The 19,038-nt window shown below is 45.4% G+C and overlaps 1 protein-coding gene across 2 annotated transcripts in view; it reads right to left on the bottom strand.

The window, feature by feature from the left end:
• Window positions 1–18,588, bottom strand: part of SVIL (supervillin) — a 345,773-nt gene extending 327,185 nt beyond the window's left edge. Inside the window, exon 1 of one of the 2 annotated variants that reach the window (XM_089668670.1) lies at window positions 18,513–18,588. The gene's annotated coding sequence lies outside the window, so the exon portion shown is untranslated. The remainder of the gene's footprint in view (window positions 1–18,512) is intronic. The other variant, XM_089668672.1, reaches the window with a different exon arrangement.
• Window positions 18,589–19,038: the final 450 nt, after the last annotated feature.

The raw sequence follows: 19,038 nt of genomic DNA, 5'->3' as shown, positions 1-19,038 counted from the left end.
TGAAAACCTGTGCCTTTGTGTACTAAAAAGCAGGATAGATCCACCTGCTGGTTTATCTACAGTTTTGGGGCATGAAGGCACCCTGGTTGAGAAAGGCTGCTCTAGAACATCAATGGCTGACCCAGTTATATTTGGTGGGCTTGTACTCATCCTCTGACTCCAGCATAGGGATGCAATTCTGTACTACTTTACTCTTCGAAAAAGATGCGGCAGATTCTTCATGTTTTAATTACCTCCAAAGAGAAGTATGGGGAAACAAAACAAACAGTCACCTCCCTGCTGCATCATGGGTGTGATCACATGACCACTCAATTCCCTGCCAGTCACCATTCTCGGCTCTACCTCTCCACCATTTACACAAGCGTTGGGCTGGGCAAGGGGCAGGAACTGCTGTATGAACTATAAATACAAGGCCACAAGCAGGAGAATGAAAGTTGGGAGGTAGGTGACAAAGCTGGGGCTCCCAGTGTATTCTGGAAGAATAAAAGGAGGTGCAGACACATTGCTTTGTTATGATGAGCAGTAATCCAGAGGTGTCTTGAAGATACCTGCAGACATGTCAGCTTTCTCTGCTTCACCCAAATGCTGGCAAATTATCAGCACTTCCTCATGTTGAGTGTTGAAGATGCCCCCACCCCCACTGACCGGTGAGGCAGCCATTATTGTAGAATAGAAATCTGTGGGTGTCTTGGCAACAAGATACACCACTACCTGAAGTGTGAGCATTGCCTAATCAGAATGGTTCAGCAATTGGATGATACAGAAGCAGGACATTTCTAAAGGTGTGAGCACTTTATGTCAGCAGCTTCTAGCATTCTTTAAGTGTCTCTTTAGTTTGTTGAAAGAGTATAGGCTTACCATTTTACCTACCAGATTTATATTTGCCACCATTTTAGCAATACAACTCCCTGAGAGAACGCTCCGCCGCTGGCATCATCACAAAGGGAAGGGGAGTGATCGAAGTACTGCTGAACTAGGACATAGTAGTTCGATTTTCCAGGCTGTGTCTGGCAGGGAGGATCTTGGATCACAAGTTTAGCTGAACAAAATGACAAATGTTATATACTCGGTAAGGTTGAATAAAGACACCATAGGGGTGTGGAAACTCTTATTAGGCAGAGTTGCTTTTAGTAATGTTTGGAGCTTTTAAAAACAAAAATGGGCTTTATAAGGACTTGAACTTTTAATGTTTTTAACACTGCGCTGTTTTATCTCCTACTCACCTCCAGGGGGAGGCAAGTACATCTGTATGGGAAGGCGGGCGGGGGGTGTTTGGTAGTGGGAAAACATTCCCTCCCACTGCTTGTAAAAGCAATCCAGCAGCTAGTTAGCCGCTTGGATTGCTTTTTACAAGAGAGAGATGACTGATCCAATAAGAAGAAGTAACGATTGGGCACTATAACCCTCATGGCGAGTACCATATTAGATGTTACATTGTGATCTGATAGTATAAGGAGGGGGGGGGGGTAGTCATGAGCTCTTCTTTATAGAGCAATCTCCTGCCTTCCCATCAGAGTAGTTCTAGCAGGGTAGACAGATGACAGGTGATCCTACATGGTGAATGGGAACATGTGGGAGTGCGTACACATACCGGTCTGTAGAGGGTGGCAGAGCCCCTCCCCAAAGGAGCACTAGTGGCCCCAGGGTCCATTGTTGCAATTAAAACTCACACACTGGGTTCCCCTGGCACGTCCTTGCACGCCACCTGATCTTTCCCCCCCTCAGCCAATCAGCATCGTACACTGCTAAACAGCATCAGCGTGAAGATTAGTGCCCTCAGCTTCTCTGTGCCTGTTGAGGTGGCCAATCAGTAATGCAGCTGAAGGGATGGGTGGGCTGCAGCTGAGCCAATCAGTGCAGGAGAGACCCACGCACCTCGGCCAGAGAAGTGGCAGCCTGGGGGCTATACTGGTCTGCACAGAGGCCAGCAGCTCTAGCTCCTCTTCCCCCAGACTCATGTGGTGCTGCAGGTCAGCTGGTCCTAGAGGAGAGGCAATGGAGGAAGTGAGAACATCACAAAATGCTGAATTTGATCTGCCGATAACACCTGGGAGGACAGGATAATCCTGGTGTGGAGGCATCAGTGGGAGGGGGCCACAAACACCTTCTGCCTGGTGCCTGGAACTACATGTCTTGGGTGTCAGGATTTGAACATCCCTGCACCAGTCCATCCAGTTCAGCATGTGTGTGTGTTTTTATGTCATTACCATTTCCCATATCCCTGTATATTGCGTTCGCCAAGATACCCATCTAAGTTTAACACTCCCTGCTGACACCAACTATAGAAGAGAGTTCCACATCCTTTCCACTCTGAGTGTAAAGAAACCCTTACGCATTTTAAGGTTAAACCGCTTTTACAATTACATACAAGGTAAAACAGACAAGACATACATATTTCAACTGTGCATTTAGCAGTTTGCTGTATGGGAAGGGCTCTCCTTGTAGCTTGTTTTTGGACAACAATTTGCTGATTAGTTGAATAAAATATTTGAAGAGTTACAAACATCTATATTATTAATCCTTGTTTGCAAAACGTGGTTTTACAGCGCCAAGGGAAACATTAATGCAAACAGCAAATGTAGGGCAAGCACACACCCAAATGTAACAAAACCTAAAACAGGAGTATTAGCAGGGAGAACTATTCATAAAAAAATTTCAGGTATGGCAACTCGTACACAAGGGCTAACAAGAGGGTTCCTGTTCAGAAAAGGTAAATAGTTTTACATGCTCTTGTGAAAAAGGATTCCCACACAATTATGTAAATATATATGGCTGTTGCAACCTTTAGCACATCAGACACAGAAGCAATGTATAGACAGAATCTGATGTCACACAGCCTCCACTGAACACATAACGTGATCATGGCAGTCTGGATCAGTGACACGGTTGTCACCCAGGAGCCAGTTACTGCTGCAGTTTAGTCACTGTTTACATGAGCTACAATTGCTCCTGCCAAGGAGTCATCAGCATTATCTGCATTTCCCAGCATGTGTTATTCATGTCAGGATAACCAAGGTGGGCTGACAGGGCAGCTGGGACAAACAGTTAATGACTGGGAGTCTGACCTCCTTCATTGTGACATATGAGCCTGTGATTTGCCTGGAAAATGGACCATCTTACAATACTGTGCTTTTATGGCCTCATTTACTTATCTAAATCAAAGGCTCAAATGTCAAAGTGAAAACCAGACCAGAGACAGCAAAGCAGACTTTGCAAGAAAACACAGCATAACCTACACTGATTACTCTGCTTTGATCAGCGAAATTGTGGAAAATATTAGCCATTATGTTTTGCTGTGAAGAGCCTGGACGGTCCCACAACATGTTACTGATTGAGTCTGGTAGGAAGACATGCAGACGACCTGGAGTTCCTGGTCTGCTGGTCATTTCATGGATAAAATCAACATTGGTGAATGCCAGGGCTGGAGTAACCAAAGCCAAACAGTACCTGGAGACAAAGAACACATGAGGAGCCAGCTCCATGTAAACACAGAAGAAACTACTACAAAGACTGGTCTGTGCTCAGGTATGTCGGAGAAAAGTTTTCCCGTACAAAGTCTCCAAAAAAAGATCACAAATTTTGAACTGTGGTGCAAGAGGAGGGTCTTGAAAATCATCTGGATGAACAGATGAGGAGATGCTGCTAAAGTCAATGAAGAAAAGCCACATCTGTTGGAAGGAAAACTGGAAAAAACTGCCATTTGTTTTTCATATACACAGGAATCTATGCAACCAGGAGCATGGAGGAGGAAATTGCTCACTTTCCATTACCAGGACTGCTTGTGGTCTTTGGTAAACCTGGAACTTTGCTTCCAGTGTCACTTCCCACCTGGCTGTCTTTGTGTTGCATTATTGTTCTGCTTTATGTTACAACGGCTTGTCCTTCCCTAGATTTCATCTATCCACCATATTCTTCTCTGCTTTCCTCTCTTTACATTGTTCTCTTCCTCAACCTTGCATACAACCTCTATAGCTATTTTTTTTTTTTTTTTTAAGATTTTTTAAAGAAATCCTGTTTTCCCTCACAGCCTCAGGACAAAAAGTTCAATTCTTGCAGTTTATAGCTACTGAAATAACACACATCCAGGATACTGTTTATACCACAAGAATGCACACACTACCAACACTAGGCATGTTACTATATTAATACAAAACTAACAAATGATGCAAAAATAGTTTTTTCAACCCATTATGTAACCATATTGCATTGCCATAGATATCAGACATTAAATTGCAGTTAGCAGTGGCCAGTAGTAGATTCAAAGGCCACTGCGCAAGACCAAGACACCCCCAACCCATGACTGGAAAGGGGAAGCAGCACACCAATGAGCTCTTCTGTCATTCTGCCCTCTCCTCCCATCAGCATGCTTCTTGCACAGCACACCTGATTGATTTATTGTGCCAATTCCCCCCCACCCCCATGAAACCCATTGTATAGACAGTACAATATTTATTTATTTCAGGTACTTATATAGCGCTGTCAATTTAAGCACCGCTTTGCATATATATTGTACATTCACATCAGTCCCTAATCCTCAAGGGGCGTACAATCTAAGGTCCCTAACTCACATTCATACATATACATACTAGGGCCAATTTAGACAGGAGCCAATTAACCTACCAGCATGTCTTTGGATTGTGGGAGGAAACCGGAGTACCCAGGCAGGTGGTGCCGGGGTTGGGACCGCAAGAGGCTAATACAAAGAAAAATGCCAATACAGGCAGTCCCCAGGAGTGTATTTTAAGTTTTGGATAGCAGAGGGAGGGATTAACTGGTCATGCATTGATGTGGGATTGGTGACAGGTCCGCCAGACAGTAGGTGGCAGCATGCAGTGAGCAGCAAGATGGCCACCTCGCAGTTTCCAGTACCAGCATGACATGCTGCCTCCACTCTTAAATAAGATTCTTATGCAAGTCAGATGTTGGTAACTCAGGGACTGTCTCTACTTGCATTTAAAAAAAAAAAAAAAAAAAAGAAGGGGAGGATAGAATATAGTGCCAGTCCCTGTGTCTATTTGTACCTCTATGGCGGCCATAAATGATTACATGTATGGTTCTGCAGGAGAAAAAAAAAAAAAAAGACAATTCCATTAAGTTCACCATCTCACAAACCCCAGCAGATTGGTTCAGAGGAAGTTTAACAATTTGACCTCAGACCGAAACTGTAAAATCTTAGTTACAAAGACAGGAAATGAGGAATCTACCTGTAGCCCTTCACTGTATCACTGTGCTGGATGAAGATCCTCAGTTTCAGGTGGAAATAGAACCACCTGCCAGCAGGCTCACATTTTGTAAGGAATCAGAGAATAACTAAACAAAGATAGGCATTCCCACAGAGCTGCATCTCCATTCACAGATTGCAACAAACATATCTGTTGTTCAACATCAACAAATCTGTGTTTTTATATCAAACATCTGGGCATGCTATTGTGATTGGAATGCCGATTACATTTCAGGAAAAAATGACATTTACAGGAAACCTTTAGGTAAAGGAGGATGAAGGCTGCTATTGCTGACTGTTCCTCCTGTAAATGCTAATTGCCTGGCTGTCATATGGAGACTCATCAATATGAGTGAATGACCCAAAAAAATGCAGCTAAGGAGATCTGACATACCCAATTGGCATATTTATTCAAGGTTGGTGACTCAATCCAAGGGTTATCAAAACAGCCAGGAAACGATTGTTTTCAGGAGGTGCTCAGCAATGCCAGACCCTCACTATAACGTTACACTTCCACTGCAACACATATGAGGACCCTGCCAATGGGAAGTGTCTATATAACCAGGCAAAGACAGACACCCAAAGAAGAACTCACCAAGTCTGCGGAATGGTGAAGCTTTGGGACCCAGCACGTCACATGACTACAGAATTAGCTAGGTATTTGGGGCACTTTTTTTTCCCCAAGCTTAAAAGCAGAACCCCAGGCTACAAAAATAGCAGTGACATCATTATGCTGCACAGAGCCTATACAAAAGAGCAGAGGTTTGGGAGGGACACAGGAGGCTCCACCCATTACAGGCTGCCTGTAGAGAACTACAGGAGGGGGAGGAGACAAGACCAGTCACCCTACACAAGGAGAGAAAGCAGCAGTGAGCAGTCTTCATTACAGAAAGCTGCTGCACAAAGGTATAGTTTCACACCGGATTACTGAACAGATATGGAATACACAAAGAACACTAAAATTAAAGTAGGAATACACATGACTCTTGTACATAGACAATATTTGCTGATCCCAGAGTTCAGCTTTAAAATTGGCCAAGCTTAGCTCGATGTAAGTATTCCTGATACCTGGAGGTCCACTGAGGATGCTGAAGGGCCATGATCATCTGGGTGCTGCTCCAGTAACTCCCCTCTGCACACAGAATGTTGCTCGATCAGCACTGCAGCCACTCAAAGAACACCTTGTATATTTTTTTTTCCAGTGCATACAAGGAGCTCTCCGATTGGACAAGGTGGGGAGGAAAGGTAACTTCAGCAAAAAAGAATTGCTGGAGTTTTACGTTATTATTTAATGGAGTGGGGATAAGCTAGCTGGTAGTGGGTCCCTGGCCAGAGATCGGCTAAAAGTAATACTGCACCGCTTTCTATATTTTATTATGCAAGTTCTGAACACAAAGCATCCGAGATTCATGAACATTCCATTTCTAAACATGTCCAGGATGAATCAAGTGATATAAATGATCTTTTAATGCTACCATTACTAGTCTTCCCCAAAGCACCGTACTCCATACGCTCCAATATACTCACATTGCTGTGAAAAGAAGCAGAACTACAGTGACGGGAAATATATGCAATATCTAGAGAACAGCATTTATGTAATTTCCTCGCTATAATGACCTATTAGCTGCCTAGTAAACAGCAACCTAAATGCACAAAACGGAAGCACTGTGATGTAAACAAAACATTCTGATCTATTTAAGATGATGTAAATACCAAATGATCAGCAAGTAGATGGACAACAAACCTCTGCATGACAGCACTTACCCTCCATTAATCACATTATCATTAACCAATTCTTGTAAAGGGTTTTAATAATGTTAATGGATAAATACATTGAGGTTTCTGGAGATTATCAAAAGAGAAGATATTTAAAATGAAGGCGAACTGGTGACGAAGTGACACTTTGCATCATTCATTCCTGTACAGTAATCCTATAAACGATGACAAAGTTTCTACAAAGATGTGGTTACTCCTACATACACTGTTGTGAAAGTTTTTGCGAAATGTTGCTGAAAACAATCTATTATGTCACGTTTATGTTTTTAGTGCAGAGGTTTTCTCCAGTTCCAAGATTTACACTGCTATGCCATAGAGCAGGGATGGGCAACTGTGGCCCTCCAGCTGTTGGTGAACTACAAGTCCCATCATTCCTCTGCCTTTGGGAGTCATGCTTGTAACTGTCAGTTTTCCATTGCCTCATGGGACTTGTAGTTCTACAACAGCTGGAGGGCCACAGTTGCCCACCCCCGCCAAAGAGCACAGCCATCCTGGTGGCCTGACTCTCTCCTCATTGGCTCACACAGCAGCGGGAGCTGCGGCTGTCAATCACAGTCAGCATGCCAATGAGGAGACAGTGGGGGGCAGGACCGAGCAGCTCTATGCGTGTGAATGGACAAATGTCCATTCACAGGAGCGCAGCTGGAGAGCGAGCCTGCTAGAGTGCCCCCATAGCATAAGGCTTGCTATTGGGGGGGGGCATACGACGACTGCCAAAGGGGGGCATGAAAAGAGGAGGATCAGAGCAGCTCTGTGCAAAACCATTGTAAAGAGCAGATAAGTAGAACAGGTTTATTTAAATTTAAAAAAATTACAACCTTTAGAATCACTTTAAGAATACATACTTCAATATATTTTTTTTTCTTCAAAATAGAGTTTAGTGTCACTTTAAAAAGTGTCAGTTAAACCCAGAAGTAAAAACTCTGATTACATGCTATATAGCTGATGTTCATACTCACAAGGCCACTAAAGTATTGTGTATAGAGCAAAATATACCTCCATGTCATCCTATTACTAAACAGTATGGGGTGGGATATAGTATGCCAATTGCATTCACTAAGAAAATCACAAAAAGCTTAGTTTTAACATAAATCAGTATTAAATATATCAAATGCAATTGCTAATACCTGTTAAAAAAAAAAAAAAAAAAAAGGAAGCAGCTTTGGATGAAGATACCTTTCTTGACAAAACAAAAGTTAATGTCAATCATCTTTGACTACATCTACACCACATTAATGCACAAATACAATTGATGTTCAATGAAGATTTATAGGGAGCTTTAAAACACTTTTTGATATTTATAATTTAATTTAAATTGCGCTTCTGAAACATTTTTAGTTGTGTGACTGGCACAACACCAATCAGGGGCTGGCCAGACAGACATACTGTAGACTCACACTATAGAGAGCATGCATCAGCAGGGTAATAGTAGCCTCCCAAGGATTTTTCCCTGCAGATGCCATAGAACAGGGAAATCTCATATGACCACACAAGAGCACTGCAAGAATAAGGTACTTAAAGGATTAAAACACAGTAGCATGATATATATGATTTACGTGAATAAATTATAGCAATTATCACTTCTCTGTTTCGTATCACTGTAACCTGTTACCCTCCCCTGCCAACAGCCTGTGATTATACAGTGAAGCAGCAAAATTTTACAGATGAGGTCATCCCTCTTCTCACTCTGCACCTGTCAGCACATGTACACTGCGCCACACTTGATTGGGTCAATCTGTATCCCAATCTGGACTCTACTATAGTAGGTGTTACAAAAAGCTGACAAGTCAGGTTAGGCTTTTACACAAGTTGCACATAAAACACATTAATGGCCAATGACAAAAAACGTATTCACTTCATTCCTTAGGAATGCAAAAGTAGCTGAAGTAGGTCAACTAAACCTGCAATTAGTAATGCATGACCTCAGAAATGTCTCAAAATGATGTCAAATACACCCTGCCTTTGCCCAATAACCCGGGCCTTATTATTTATTTTCCATGAAAACATAGCTACATGTTCTGGCTCCTTCTGCTTTTTTCAAGTGCTGGTTTAGATTTTTAAAGTTGAACCCCAGAACATATTAATGAATCCCTGTCTTTATTAATACTTTATTTACTTTTTAAAAAGCAAACTGTGTAAGTATCTGACTCTGACCTTGCATTAGCCTCTTACAATCCCCATGTACAGCACAGCTCAGACTGGAAGAGGGAGCAGCAGCACTTGTGCTCCAGTATTCATGTGCCACCAAGGGACATGGCGATAGGAACACACACATACAATTATTGGCTGGATTCCCCCATCCATAACACACTCAATTGTAATCTGACAGCGGGGAGAATACACTGGCAACGCTGAGCAAGCAGGGGAAATCTGACATCCTCCCTACCCAAATACGGATCAAAATTTGTCCAGTCCTGCTAAACTTCGAACCATGTATGACTGGCTTTAGTCTGCCACTTCTTCTTTCACCATCCAATTAAAGGCTGGGAGAAAGACATGACCCATAACTTAATTACAGCAGAGGAACATTAGGTGGCCTGTCCGGCCAGACAGGGCTGTGCTTCGTGGCAAAGCAGTGTACATCTTAAAGCTGGATGGACAAAAAAAATCTTTTAGCAGGTAAACTGGTCTTATACATTGTATATGCATTTAATCTGTGTATTAAAATCTCTGCTTGGAGATCACCTTTAAGTAGGACAACAATTTTAGACCATGCAGGCATACGTTTACAAGTAGTTTAAAACTTGGGGGGGGGACAGTGGAGCAGCAGAGAATGGGGCACTGGCCTAGGAGGCACTGCCCCTGACTACCTCACCAACCTGATCCCCAAGTACCACCCTACCCGTACCCTTCGCTCCTCACAGGACCTCCTTCTATCCTGCTCCCTGGTCTCCTCCTCCCATGCACGACTGCAGGACTTCTCCAGGTCCTCCCCTATCCTCTGGAACTCACTGCCCCAATCCATCCGACTGTCGCCTTCCCTCCCCACATTCAGGCGCTCCCTCAAAACCCATCTTTTCAGGGAAGCCTACCCCGCCCTCACCTAACGGCCTTTCTCCCTCATTCCTCCCACCACTTCATCCCCCTCAGCCAATTCATTCCCCTCAGCCACTTCCTATTGTTCCACTACCCCCTCCCTCCTAGATTGTAAGCTTGAAAGAGTAGGGCCCTCTCACCCCTCGTACGCTGTCTGTCTTTTTTGTACTGTGCCATGTATTGTCCCCCCTATTGTACAGCGCTGAGCAAACCCTTTGGCGCTATATAAACTCGATGTAATAATAATAATAGGAGGAAAAACACATTGGAACATGTTTTCTAAAATGCTCTAGAGAAAAAAAAAAAAAAAGAACATATAAGCATCAAGTTTCAATTCAATCTATTCAGTTTCTTTAAAATGCTGTGTATATTTAGTCCACTTAAATACCCTAGAATCATTCTAGACATTCCCAGCTCCATTTATTTCCTTTATGCCTGTGACTATAATTAATTCTGCTCTCAAAATCTCCCTTTGTAGTCACACATTCAGATGCAGTGACAGCAGAGAGTGTAAGTGATGAGGAGTGATGAAGCCAAGTAAAAGAACACACCCCTGGTAATCCTTGTGTTTCTTTCTGCTGGTCACTGGATTTTATAGACTTTACCTGTGCTCTGCTGATAAGTTGCTTCATTATTGTTTTAGAAGCAGGTCTGAGTATGCAACCAAGCAACTTATGGACAGACAGCATAACTAAAGTCTAGACCATACAGTGTCCAGCTCCCTCCCAGGAACATGCATGTCTAAAGGGTATCCAGGGATGTGTTCTTTCACTTTTGCAATCAGCAGGAAGTTGATGTATCACTCCCCAAGCTAGTTATGAAGAACAGACACTACAGGGATGGACTGAGGATATGCACACATTTTAAACTACGGAAAAAAGTATTTCAACAATGCACTGTATCAGTGATTAATGCTCATTAATACTGTGAGGAATATGACTTTAGTTACAGTGTAAGCTACCTCCGAGCCCCCCCAAATACACAGGATCAGCCTTGCTTTCTGCTGTGCACTGAAATGCCAAATAAATACTAGATGATCCAGCTCTCTATACGGCTCCTGCAACAAGCTTTGCTATTGAACAGTATAATAGCCCCTTTAGAGTTCTTTAGTCCATAGACTATTGTTCCCAATAGCTTCAAGCTGCTCCATCTACTTTTTCCATAACTGAAGAAACAAGCACAGATGTTCACCATGAGGATCGCCCAAGAAGATCTTTAAGATGCTGAAACGTATCCTGAAATCTAGTTGCTGTCTTGTATCTATAGCCTGCTTAGTATCACTGGAACGCAAAAAAAAAAATAAAACCCCACACAGCAATGACATTTTCTTGCTTGTAAAAAAAAAAAAAGTAGTTGGAAAGAGAAATATGGTCTGTATTTAGTACGGCACACTGCCAGGGAGTGTTGCAATGATGTGCTATGGCCTATGCTGACTCTGAACGTCCAACCATAGTGGGAGAGCAGATGATAGAAGTAACCTTGCCACAAAAGGGATCACAGCCATACTTTGGAATATTTGTACAGTGAATCAGTCTGCTTTCCCCTGGGAAGTCTAGCTCAGCTCCTGGCTCGTCCTCCAGGTATGTGGAGTGCAGAATAATAACCTAAACACATAAAAGGAGTTTTCAGAAGACAATTTAACACAAAACAATGACAAAGTGCCCCTCTGCCTGAAGGCATTCCGTAGAGGAACAAGCATCATGCTGCCCTCAAGGCCACCATTTTTTTTTTGTATACCTTTAGTGGCTCCTCAGATAAAAAAAGGTCATTCCACCCAAATGAGATTTCAGTTCTAAGTGTGGCAAACCGATGACCGCATTGCCCCTTCTCCTGTCCTCCCGTTTCCGGTTGCCTTCATCATAATATAAAGTTAGTCAGATAGGGATAAGCTTGGGTTCGGCCGGAACCTGGAAGGAAGCTGTCAGTGCCAGGCCATTCAGCCGCAGGTGAGGGATTCACCACCCAACAGCTGCACTACCCAAAGGGGTGGGGATGCTTGTGATATCACTGACTCCACAATATTGCCTGCAGTCTCATCGCTGTACATCTGCAGTGTCAGATCTAAGGCACTACTGCCTCTGTACTGCCTTTCTATTGTGCTCACCATTCTCCTTGCTGGAGGCTTCAACATCAGGAAAGAAAAGTCCTGCCTGTATTAATATGGCTGCCACCATAGAGACAGTGCAGAACAAGGCACAGCCAGTAGTGGGGGAAGATTACAGCTCATGAACAATACTGGAGACTGGCCCTTTATCCTTTGCTCTGCTTTTTGGGCACAACTTCCAAAAACAACTTCCTCTTACTCTACAGATACTATATCAACCACACAGGGGGTGCGCTGTAAATTTGCCAACCAATATGAAGCAATAAAGCACAACCATCATGGACCTGTAGTGCTGCAAAGCAGGAAGCAGAGCCCGACTATGCAATCAGTAAATACGAATAAATATGCAAGTAGCTCTACGCTCAGGATAACCGCAACTACAAAAGTGACCAATGAACGGGTGCTTTTGTCTGTGTCCCAATTGGAAAGATGTTCCATCTCTTCCTGACGGGAGGTAAGGGGGAAAGCTCCCCAGAAAGGACAGATCACAATAACGTTTGACAAGAGGCTTTAAAACTACTCTACCCCATCTGGAATTGGGCTTTAATGCAGAATTCAAAAACCACAATCATTAAAAGCACAAACCACATTTCTGAACAGGTCTCACTCCATGTCCATATTCAGGGTGTCAGATGAAACTTGGTTACAGTCCCCCATGCCTAAACTGCCCTGCCCCCTTACTGAATCCATGGGTTCTCTTTCCTGCAGGCTTTTTCAGTTTGGCATGGCTTTGCTAACACAGGTGTGCCATCCATTCCTGGAGATCTGTGAATGGGGAAACTTCAAATCTCATCTGCCAAGACAGAAGGATTCGTAGTTCTCAATGCAGCGCAGCGACGTCACCACACTTTTAGCCCATTGATATGTACTGTAACTGATTGTCAACCAATGTGGGGGACTGCAGCTGGAGGAAGAGTCTATAGAAGGCTCCCCAATGCACCCACAAAAGGTTAGTAGTGACCGGCGGCTGGAGAAGTAGTCTATAGATGCCTGTGCCTAGAAAAACAGTCAGTGGACTGCTAGTTGCACCCAAAAAGGCAAGAAGGGACCCACGGCTGGAGGAATAGTCTGTAGGAACCTGCCTATTGCCCCTACAAAGGATGGAAGGGACCCACGGCTGGAGGAATAGTCTATAGGAACCTGCCTATTGCCCCTACAAAGGCTGGAAGGGACCCACGGCTGGAGGAATAGTCTATAGGAACCTGCCTATTGCCCCTACAAAGGCTGGAAGGGACCCACGGCTGGAGGAATAGTCTATAGGAACCTGCCTATTGCCCCTACAAAGGCTGGAAGGGACCCACGGCTGGAGGAATAGTCTATAGGAACCTGCCTATTGCCCCTACAAAGGCTGGAAGGGACCCACGGCTGGAGGAATAGTCTATAGGAACCTGCCTATTGCCCCCACAAAGGATGGAAGGGACCCACGGCTGGAGGAATAGTCTGTATGAACCTGCCTATTGCCCCTACAAAGGCTAGAAGGGACCCACGGCTGGAGGAATAGTCTATAGGAACCTGCCTATTGCCCCTACAAAGGATGGAAGGGACCCACGGCTGGAGGAATAGTCTGTATGAACCTGCCTATTGCCCCTACAAAGGCTGGAAGGGACCCACGGCTGGAGGAATAGTCTATAGGAACCTGCCTATTGCCCCTACAAAGGATGGAAGGGACCCACGGCTGGAGGAATAATCTATAAGAGCCTGCGCATAGCTCTCACAACGATCAGTAGGGACCTGAGGATGGAGAAATTGTTTTTAGGAGCCTGTGCATTGCCCCAACAATCCACTGATCCTGGTTGCAATGTATTGCAGGCTCACTGTAAAAAAAATTACTGCCCTTTTTCTCACTCAAAATGGGTATTTGTTTTTTATAAGGTGGCATGGACCTTTAAATATCAGGTAATATGCTTCCACTGACAATAGTGCACATTCAGGGGAAGAGGATACCTGGCTCCTAGGACTGTCTCACCCTGATTTAGGTATCATACAAACACTGACTGATCCATTGTTTTTATGACAATGAGGTACTTTCCAGATTTGCTGCATGTTTATACTGAAGAATTATAAAATAAATATTTTTTTTCCGGGAATAATTCTAAAGCTTTTATTAAGCACTAAGCAAATGCAAGTAACACAGCTAACATTTTACAGTGCCTTGACAATTATTCATACCCCTTGAAATTTTCCACATTTTGTCATGTTACAACCAAAAACGCAAATTACTTTTTTGGGATTTGATGTGATAGACCAACACAAAAGTGGCACATAATTGTGAAGTGGAGGGAAAGTGATAAATGGTTTTCAAAATGCTTTATAAATAAATATCTAAAAAGTGTAGCGAGCATTTGTATTCAGCCCACTTTACTCTGATACCCCTAGCTAAAATCTAGAGAAACCAATTGCCTTCAGAAGTCACCTAATTAGTAAATAGAGTCCACCTGTGTGTAATTTGATCTCAGTATAAATAGAGCTGTTCTGTGAAGCCCTCAGAGGTTTGTTAGAGAACATTAGTGAACAAACAGCATCATGAAGGCCAAGGAACACACCAGACAGGTCAGGGATAAAGTTGTGGAGTAGTTTAAAGCAGGGTTAGGTTTTAAAAAAATCCCAAGCTTTGAACATCTCATGGAGCATTGTTCAAACCATCACACAAAAATGGAAAGAGTATGGCAGAACTGCAAACCTACCAAAACATGGCTGTGCACCTAAAGTGACAGGTCGGGCAAGGAGAGCATTCATCAGAGAAGCAGCCAAGAGGCCCATGGTAACTCTGGAGGAGCTGTAGAGATCCACAGCTCAGGTGGGAGAATCTGTCCACAGGACAACTATTAGTTGTGCACTCCACAAATCTGGCCTTTATGGAAGTGTGGCAAGAAGAAAGCCATTGTTGAAAGAAAGCCATAAGAAGTCCCGTTTGCAGTTGGTAAGAAGCCATGTGGGGGACACAGCAAATGCGGAAGAAGGTGCTCTGGTCAGATGAGACCAAAACTGAACTTTATGGCCTAAAAGCAAAAACGCTATGTGTGGCGGAAAACTAACACTGCACATCACCCTGAACAAACCATCCGCACTGTAAAACATGGTGGTGGTATCATCATGTTGTGGGGATGCTTTTTTTCAGCAGGGACAGGGAATCTGGTCAGAGTTGATGAAAAGGTGGATGGAGTCAAATACAGGGCACAAATACAGAGCAATCTTAGAAGAAAACCTGTTAGAGTCTGCAAAAGACTTGACTGGGGCAGAGGTTCACCTTCCAGCAGGACAACGACCTGAAACATCCAGCCAGAGCTACAATGGAATGGTTTAGATCAAAGCATATTCATGTGTTAGACAGGCCCCAGTCAAAGTCCAGACCTAAATCCAATTGAGAATCTGTGGCAAGACTTTAACATTGCTGATCACAGACGCTCTCCATCCAACAGAGCTTGGGCTATTTTGCAAAGAATGGGCAGAAATGTCCTTCTCTAGATGTGCAAAGCTGGTAGAGACATCCCCAAAAAGACTTGCAGCTGTAATTGCAGCAAAAAGGTGGGTCTACAATGTATTGAATACAAATGCACGCCACACTTTTCAGATATTTATTTGTAAAAAATTTTGAAAATCATTTATCATTTTCCTTCCACTTCACAATTATGTACCACTTTGTGTTGGTCTATCACTTCAAATCCCAATAAAATGCATGTATGTTTTTGGTAAAATTTGGAAAAATTAAAAGGGGTATGAATACTTTTTCAAGGCACTGTAAATACCTGTGAGCTGGAACTTCAAATATCTTCTTTTGGGCCCCTATATAGTCAAATAGGACTTCCTGCCTCAAGAGGGTTTTACTGAGAATCTTTTTTCAGGGTCTCAACACAACAATGGCCTACTGGTAGGGGGACCAGGAAAAAAAGGAACTTTTGGGATCAGAAAATAAAATCTCTGATCCAACAATCACCTTATTATCAACATTGAACTTTTTTTTTCCCTCAAGTTATTTATTCCTACAAATCAAAAAAAGGAATTTAAAGTTGGATGAAAAAAATGTTCCCAAGCATAAATCTCTGTCAGTGATGACATTCTATAGTGACAAGGTTTACTATGCCTGAGATTAGCACAGAGGAACTTTTATCTAGCCCTGGGAAAATCTTCACTTGCACGAAGTCACATTTGGATTAGGTGTCATTCATGATTTAGCCTGTGTTTACATGACATCACCGGGTACACCATCTCCTGGGTGTAACACATTCAATGTCAGCGAACAAAAATACACAAATACACATGACTAGGCCGCAGGCTCACATTACACAGAACCACAATACTGAGACTGAAGACCAACGTCTACCCCAGTCCACATCCAAGTGAAAAGGAGGCTTGTCCCCTCTATAGTACAGACCCTATTCACTGAAAAGAAGACCGGAACAGGAAACCCAGGAGGGTGCCAAAGAGAAGGGACCCTTCTATAGGGGCCAACCTTACCAGTGTAAGCACCCACACCAAGACCTCCAACACAAACTTGGCACCCAGTCTTCAAGAACCGCAAGGCAGTGTAAAGAGACCCCCCCCCCCCCCCCCAACCCTCAAAACCCACAAGAGTGCAAAAGAAGGCCCCTCCTCAAGACCCATAATGCAGTATATGATGGAGTGGGACATCCAGTATCAGGGTGAATAGGTGGTTTGTGAGACCCCCCCCCCCAATATCTGGGTGTGTGGGATCCCCCCCTTCAGCATCAGGGAGTGTGGAACCCCCAATATTATGGTGGATGGAGTTTTCTGAGACCCCCCTCCCCCATTATCAGGATGTGTGGAGACCATGAAGGACCCCAAAAACATAAGACGTGTGGGACCCCTCCCCCAGCATCAGAGCATGTGAAAGTTGTGTGCAACCCACAGTACCAAAGTGTATGAAATGTTTGTGAGACCCCCTTCACGCCCCCAGTATCTGGGTGTGTGAAAAGTGTGTGTCCCACACACATCCCCCCCAGCAAAAGGGCTTGTAGCATTTGTGTGGGACCCCTGGTATTAGGGTGTACCAGAGGAACCCCCCCTGCAGCAGGGTGCATGTGACCCACCAGTTTCAAGGCGTGTAGGGCCTCCTAAGTATCATGGGACCCCAATATTAGGATAGGATGTACGGAAGATTTGTTAGACCCCCCTCCCCTCAGTACCAGGGAGTGAGACACTGACCGCGCCCCCCCTCAGTACCAGGGTGTGACACATCGACACCCCCCCCCCCTCGGTATCAGGAGGGCGTGACACCCCCCCCCTTCTCCTCCACCTCGGTACCAGAGCGTGAAACACAGACATACCCCCTCCCCCTCGGTACCAGGGCATAACACACCAACTCTCCCCCCTCGGTACCAAGGCTTGGCACACCGACCCCCCCCCCCTCGGTACCAGGAGGGCGTGACACACCAACACCCCCCCCCCCTCGGTACCAGGGTGTGACATACCGACACACACCCTCCCCTCGGTACCAGGGCGTGACACCGACCCTCCCCGCCCCCCTCGGTACCAGGGCGTGCATCACCTACCCTCCCCCCCTCGGTACCAGGGCGTGCATCACCTACCCTCCTCCCCCTCCCCTCGGTACCAGGGCGTGCATCACCTACCCTCCTCCCCCTCCCCTCGGTACCAGGGCGTGCATCACCTACACCCCCTCCCCTCGGTACCAGGGCGTGCATCACCTACACCCCCTCCCCTCGGTACCAGGGCGTGCATCACCTACACCCCCTCCCCTCGGTACCAGGGCGTGCATCACCTACACCCCCTCCCCTCGGTACCAGGGCGTGCATCACCTACACCCCCCCCCCCCTCGGTACCAGGGCGTGCATCACCTACACCCCCCCCCCCCTCGGTACCAGGGCGTGCATCACCTACACCCCCCCCCCTCGGTACCAGGGCGTGCATCACCTACACCCCCCCCCCCCTCGGTACCAGGGCGTGCATCACCTACCCCCCTCCCCCTTGGTACCAGGGCGTGCATCACCTAGCCCCCTCCCCCTTGGTACCACAGCATGCATCACCGACCCCCCTCTGTACCAAGGTGTGAAACACCAACCCCCCCTTGGTATCAGGGTGCCACCCTCCCCTCCTGCAGGACCTCTCCATGGTTGTGGCTCAGACACCCCCATGTACGGTGCAGGGGCCCTTCATCTCAGAAATGAAGCCCCCCTTCCCACTGAAGGACTGTGCTGCAAACTTTCCACCTTGTTGCAGCCCCCCTCCGCACCCCTCTTCTGTCAGGGCTCCCCCACACTGCAGTGTGCACAGCGCCCCCTATGTCTCCCCCGCTGTGTGCACACCGCTCACCTGTCCCCGCTCTCACACACACCTGACCCTCACCCCGGCGCAGTTCCGCACAACTTCCACCAACTTTCCCCGCCGCTCATCACTCACCCACCGGGCAGAGACTGAGAGCCGAGCCGCTCTCCCCGGGCGCTGACACTTCCACAGATCCCACTTGTAGAGCTTCGCTCCCTCCTCCTCCTATACACGCCCCCAGACCTCCCATACACCGGCTCTACTCGCTCCCGAACACACTGCGCGCACCCGACAAGGCTTCCGGGCTGCTAGTGCATGAGACAGGTGGGCGGGGCTGACACTTATAGACAGCCGGGAGCTGTGCGTGTACATTTCACTGGGTGCATGATTGCTGGGGACACTTCCAGGGACAGTCTGCTGAGCTGAGACACACACTGAGAGGAAACACACCCCTCAGAGCATGCACACGTTTAAAAGATAATTCGGTGCCAGAAGATTACATAAAGCCCCCAAACCTTATATCTTCTCTGAAAGCAGACACCCCAGAGAATACATTATTGGTAGTTCTGATTTTTTACATCATACAACATTAGTGTAACGGTTTCGGAAATGAAAATGTCAGTAAAAGTTAATTGTGCACACAACACAATATATTACCCAA

The sequence above is a fragment of the Staurois parvus genome, unplaced genomic scaffold (assembly GCF_062004578.1).
Source record: "Staurois parvus isolate SC_StPar_1 unplaced genomic scaffold, SC_StPar_1.0 ptg000061l, whole genome shotgun sequence".
NCBI lineage: Eukaryota > Metazoa > Chordata > Amphibia > Anura > Ranidae > Staurois > Staurois parvus.
Note: the sequence above shows the minus strand (reverse complement) of the source record. Positions and strands in the feature narration are given on the sequence as shown.